The 6622-nt window shown below is 37.7% G+C and overlaps 1 pseudogene; it reads left to right on the plus strand.

Moving 5' to 3' along the window:
• Positions 1-4394: 4394 nt before the first annotated feature.
• LOC118662471 lies at positions 4395-4895 on the plus strand (annotated as a pseudogene).
• Positions 4896-6622: the final 1727 nt, after the last annotated feature.

Here is a 6622-nt window from a genome sequence, read left to right on the forward strand (position 1 = left end):
TGAATAAAAGTTCAACATACAAAACCCAATGCAGATTATAAGTCTATCTTCAGCCATTACATTGGCAAAGACAATAACTAGTGTTGGCCAAAGTGCAGAAAAATTAGCACTTTCCATACTGTGGTTGGAGTATATTGATACAACAGTTCTGGAAGACAGACTATATTAATAGCCTTTCCATTTTAAATACACGGGGGCTCATAAGCCTTAATTGTATTTATTCATCCTGAGGAAATATAAAGGGCTGTGGGAAAGGATATAGTATAAGACATTCACTGAATTTTTTGTTTATATAAACACAAGTATTGAAAACAGCCTAAGGGTATTACTAATAAAAGTTCATTGATTAAATTATGGCATAATTTCTACAACTAAAATTCCTTCAGGCATTAAAAATGATGTAGGAATAGAATGTGTAATGATTGTACTATTTATAATGCTCATGACATATTAGATAAAAGAAATATTATAAAGCAACATACCAGTTGAGTTCTTCCCAACCACATGTTGAAAGCAAATCTGCGTCCTGTTGATTCCGAGACCCTGTACCACCCAAGCTGTGTGCAGAGGCTTTTGCATATGAAAGGCCTGGCCCTTTGCAATCTGAAAATTACCTAACAAACTGCAGCTGGGTCAGAAAGACCCAGAACTTCCAAAAGAAGGCCAAGGCCCCACAGCTGCCTGCATTGCTTCACAGCTGGGCCTCATATAGGCACCCCCAAACCCCAAACAAAGAAGAGGAATCTGCAGATTTCTTCATAGCTCCTGCTGGGTAGCCTCAGGAAGAGGCTAAATTAGCACCTCCTTAGAGATCCAAGAGCCAGTGTACCCCGTTGTCAGAGTGGGACCATCCAGATTACAACTCCACAGATCCATAAGGGACACACTCAGGGGGCAGACTCAGTTAGCACCAAAGCCCCACTGAAGCAAATCTTGCCCCTAAGGGTGTCCAGCACAGAAGTTCTCCCACTGTAGGTAGACACAGCTGATTCTCACAGCCAATTGGTCTGGAGGTCAATTCCTCCCAGTGATACCTACAACAATCAAGGCTTAACTACAACAAGACTGTGCACAAAGCCCACAAAGGGGTGCACCAAGAGTGTCCACCCCAGGTAATTGGGGAGGCTGAGCCACTGGGCCTTATAGGACACATAGAACAGAAAGCCACTCTATCAACACAGGGAAGCATAAAAAATGCAGACACAAAGAAACAATGACAGAAATGACAGAAATGAAGGAAAGCGAACTACAGGATATAGAGTTCAAAACCACACTTATAAGGTTTTTCAAGAATTTTCTAGAAACTGCCGATAAACTTAGTGAGACCCTCAAGAAATCTAGTGAGACCCTCAAGGATATGAAAAAGGACCAACTAGAAATTAAGCATGCACTTACTGAAATAAAGAATATTATACAGAGTTCCAACAGCAGACTAGAGGATCATAAGAATCAAGTCAAAGATTTGAAATATGAAGAAGCAAAAATCACCCAACCGTAAAAACAAAAAGAAAAAAGAATCCAAAAATATGAAGATAGTGTAAGGAGCTTCTGGGACAACTTCAAGCTTACCAACATCCAAATTAGGGGGTGCCAGAAGAAGAGAGAGAGAGCAAGATATTGAAAACCTATTTGAAGAAATAATGACAGAAAACTTCCCCTACCTGGTGAAAGAAATAGACTTACAAGTTCAGGAAGTGCAGAGAACCCCAAACAAAAGGAATCCAAAGAGGACCACACCAAGACACATCATAATTAAAATGCCAAGAGCAATAGCCAAAGAGAGAATCTTAAAAGAGTAAGAGAAAAACAGTCAGTTACCTACAAGGGAGTACCCATATGACTGTCAGCTGATTTCTCAACAGAAACTATGCAGGTCAGAAAGGAGTGGCAAGAAATATTCAAAGTGATGAATAGCAAGAACCTACAACCAAGATTACTTTACCCAGCAAAGCTATCATTCAGAATTAAAGGTCAGATAAAGAGCTTCACAGATAAGAAAAAGCTAAAGGAGTTCATCACCACCAAACCAGTATTATATGAAATGCTGAAAGGTATCCTTTAAGAAGAGGAAGAAAAAGGTAAAGATACAAATTATGAACAACAAATACACATCTATCAACAAGTGAATCTAAAAATCAAGTGAATAAATAATCTGATGAACAGAATAAACTGGTGAATATAATAGAATCAGGGGCATAGAAAGGGAATGGACTGACTATTCTTGGCGGGCAAAGGGGTGTGGGGGTTGCAGGAAGAGACTGGACAAAAATTGTACACCTATGGGTGAGGGGGGTGGTAAGGGCAGAGGGTGGGGTGGGAACCGGGTGGAGGGGAGCTATGGGGGCAAAAAGAGGAATAACTGTAATAATCTGAACAATAAAGATTTAATAATCAAAAAAATAAAATAAAATGAAAAAAAGAAGAAAGCAAATCTAGCTAGTTAACAACAGAGGGAGAATCTGCCTGAACTGACCAAAAGTGTCCATACTTCATGTCGGTGAGAATTTCACCTCCATCATGTTGACATTTTAAAATAAATTTGTGTTTTCTGAAGTTGTGTAAAATCCTTACTAGAAAATAATGTACATAATTTTTTTAAACAGACATTGTTTTGTAGTTTTTATTTATATTTCAAACATATATTTTTATTGATTTCAGAGAGAAAGGGAGAGAGAGAGATTGAAACATCAATGATGAGAAAGAACCATTGGTCGGCTACCTCCTGCACTGCCCCTACTCTGTAAGCTTGGGATCAAGCCAGCAACCCAGGCATGTGCCCTTGACTGGAATTCAACTTAGGACCCTTCAGTGCACAGGCTGACACTCACTGAGCCAAACCAGCTAGGGCTGCTTTTGTAGATTTTAAAGCAGCTTTTAAGCTAGTTTACATTCAATATTACTTTGTATTAGTTTCAGATGTAGAGCATGGTGGGTATACAATTATATACTTTACTAAGTGTTCCTCCTGATATTTCCAGTACCCATGTGACACTATATATAATTATTATAATATTATTGACTATATTCCTTATGTAGTTATAAGTAATTTTTAAAACTACTTCCTTAACAGTTCAAGAAAGTCATTATTCAAACTCAGGTAGTAAAATATGAGATGAAAGATATTGAAAATAATTTCAGAGGAGCTCATTTTGACAGAAATAAATTACAAGAAAAAACAGCAACTAAGTTAAGCCTCAGGCACTGTTTTGTGACTTAAAGTAAGATTGAGGTCTGAAGTATATTATGAGGTTCCTCGGAAGACAGAATAGGAACCCCAATAGCTTCAAAAAAGGAAAAGGAAAAGAATGCAGAAGAGAATGAAATCAGTGAGAGCTGCTCAATACTTTCGTGGGACTCACAGGACATGTAACATTAACGTTTATTGAACCATAGGAGTCCAACAAGATTAGCATCGTATTAATCAAAGGAGGTTAGGATTTTAACAGCATGGAAAAAATTGGACAACTAATGCAAGTTGAAATAGCCTTTTAAACCAAAATACTTATTTAGTCTTATAAATACCCCCAATTCCTTAATTCTTCCATTTACACTACATTAGAGGATCTTCATATGTTAGACATTTTAAATCAACCATTAGTGAAGTATTTTCCATGGGATTTTAAAATCATATATTGTTAGTATCTTTTATTATTATAGGTATCCTTGAACTCATTCAGTTTATATAATCAAACCTAGTTAGGCATTCACATGATATAAGAGAAATTGTAGGTACCTCTATAAAACCCATCATATTCTGTATTCTTACATTGTTGAACTGCTCTTTGTATAACTTAAAATAAGTCAATATTGTTTGCAGTCATATTAATCATGCAGGTTATTATTTAAGCATATCATATACAAAAATCTCTCCCATAATCAGTGCAGACCCTGTCAAAACATCAAATTAGTTAGGTTATTCCTTTCTGGTAATCTTTGGGAAATAGCCAAGGAGGCCTAACATCTCTTACAAAGCCCTTTTCAGCTGTCTAAATAAATCTATCTCTTAATCTGAAGGAAAAGGCAAGTTTGAAAATCTGATATCTTCATAATTTTTCATGTAGTTAAGTGTTTCCACTTAGTAACTTTGGTATCCCATAATCCTTGGAAATTTTTACCACTCATCTACAAAATTTAAGTTTAGAAGTATCTAATCCAGTGTTAGCCTGTATCTTTGGATTATAAGTAGATCTATTTGCTCCTTTACTGAGAATATAATAATAGTCATACAACAGAGTGCAATCCATGAAAACTATTCCTATATGCGGATCAAGCCTTTTGTTGGAGAGATAATTTAGAAGACTAGGTAGACTAAAAGCAGCGGAATGCAAGTATCTTAATAAATCACGGCTTAAGAGATATAAAGTAACTTGACAATTTCCTATTAAAAATTCACAATGAGGGAAAATGCAAGTGAGCTGCAGGGCTCGCTGCTGGTAAGGGAGTGGAGAGGCTGTTTGCAGAGTGAGCTGAAGACAAATATCAAAGGATCTCAGCTAAAGGACAGTGTTGCAGTTACTGAACTTTCAACAAATATACCTTTTGAAAGTCATACATAATCTTATTCGAAAAGATTTTCCTTGTGTGAAATATGAACTTTTGCCCAGTCAGCCTCTTGAATTATCAGAAAAAAATTTCCAGCTCAACCAAGACAAAATGACTTTTTCCACACTGAAAAGCATCTAGGTTCTGTTTGCTCTACTAAAATTACAAATGGAATTCAAGGCAATGCAACAGGTTCTGAGTCTTCCATTTCTTCCAAGTTCAAACCTTTCACGGGGTATTTTGAGGGGTAATGATGAGACTATTGGATTTGAAGGAATTCACAAAGCGAACTAATGGGAGAACCACACTTGACAGTGGAATATAAACTTGGTTACTGCAATGCAGTATGCTGATCATGGAAATGGAGGAGTTACATCTGCTTATAGTCATTTTTTTTTTTTTACTATAATCTTATGTATGACATATGAAAAAAATAAAAATTCACATTGAGGAAATACTTATAATAAACATCCTATTTTAGCCCTGCAGTTTTTGTTTCAAGTGTTGTCATTTAATTTTGAAGAGTATTAGTTGATCTCTTTCTTTGAGTCTGTAGGCCGACGCTCTAGCCACTGAGCCAAAGTTGATCTCTTTCTTTAAATTGATTTAATAAAGTTTTATTTTTCAAAATATGCAGCTGGTGGGACCTGTTGTTTGTGCATCTTCACCAGCAGCTGGGGCATCCCCACCTTTGGTGTTTCTGGTGTAAATTGCTTGAACTCGGTGCTTTGAAACTAGTTTTAAAAGTCCTTTACTAAGGAGCTCATGAAGGGTTGGCCTGGAATCTTTAGTTTCTCAGAGACAATAGCTGGGGTTATAAGCTTATAGCTGGGATCTTCCCTAGAGAGTTTGTCGTAAGTTGCTTTGTCAAACAAAACTAGTTTATTGAGCTGGTCCTGAGCTTTGACTTTGGACCATGTCTTCTTTTTGGCTTTGCCCCCAGATTTGTTCACTGGGTCTTTGTCTTTCTTGACTGACTGTCCAGCATTTTTTTTCTTCTTCTTTTTAAAAATCTTTATTGTTGAAAGTGTTACATAGGTTCTGTTTACTCCCCACCCCGCCATTAAACTCTGCATTTTTCTTCTTTTTGTCATCCTTGGGTGGCAGAGTGAAACTGGAAGAGCAGCTGCTGCCATTGCTGCCTTGATATACTGTCCAGTTGACCTCTTCTTATTTGCCAGACAATCCTCAATGATATTACAGGTTAAAAAAAAAAAAAAGATGTGCCCATAGTCCTGACCTCAAGGAACTGATCATCTAGCCAGTGGGACAGATATTTTTAATATTACTTTCCTTTTCATTCAGAAAACAGACTGAAAAGATGCATTTTTAAAAATTTTTTAAATATTTTTTTATTGATTTCAGAGAGGAAGGGAGAGGGAGAGGGATAGAAACATCAATGTGAGAGAGAATCATTGATCAGCTGCCTCCTGCACGCCCCCTACTGGGGATCGAGCCTGCAACCTGGGCATGTGCCCTGACCTGGATTTGAATTGTGATCTCCTGGTTCATAGGTCAATGCTCAACCACTAAGCCATGCCGGCTGGGCTAAATGACTATTCAAGATAGTCATTTTGAATGTAAACAGTGTGACTATCTAGAGATAGTGTGACTATCTCTGAGTAGTAAGACTGCATTTGACTTTATTTTCCTTTTGTGTGTTTGTGTGTATGTGTCTGATTCATATTTTTCTAATGTTCTATTACAACATAATGTTGTTAATTATTTTATGGCTCATCTAGATCCTCTGCTTCAGGGCCTCTCATGTGGCTGCAATGGCAGGGCTACACTCATCTTGAGGTTCCACTAGGGAGCATCTACTTCCAAATTCACTCTGCGGTGGTTGGCAGGATTCAGGTCCTTGTGGACTGTTGGCTGGAAGCCTCCCTCAGTCCCTTGCCTTATGTGGACCTCTTCATAGGGCAGCTCCCAACCTGGTAGCTGGCCTCCATCAGAGTGAGCAAGTGAGAGAAGCCCATCTTTTGCAATCTAACATCAGAAGTAACATCCCATCACATCTGCTGTATTCTACTCATTAAAAACTAGTCCCTTCCACACCCAAAGGATGGACTACCAGGAG

This window comes from Myotis myotis, unplaced genomic scaffold, assembly GCF_014108235.1.
Source record: "Myotis myotis isolate mMyoMyo1 unplaced genomic scaffold, mMyoMyo1.p scaffold_m19_p_9, whole genome shotgun sequence".
In the NCBI taxonomy this organism is placed as follows: Eukaryota; Metazoa; Chordata; class Mammalia; order Chiroptera; family Vespertilionidae; genus Myotis; species Myotis myotis.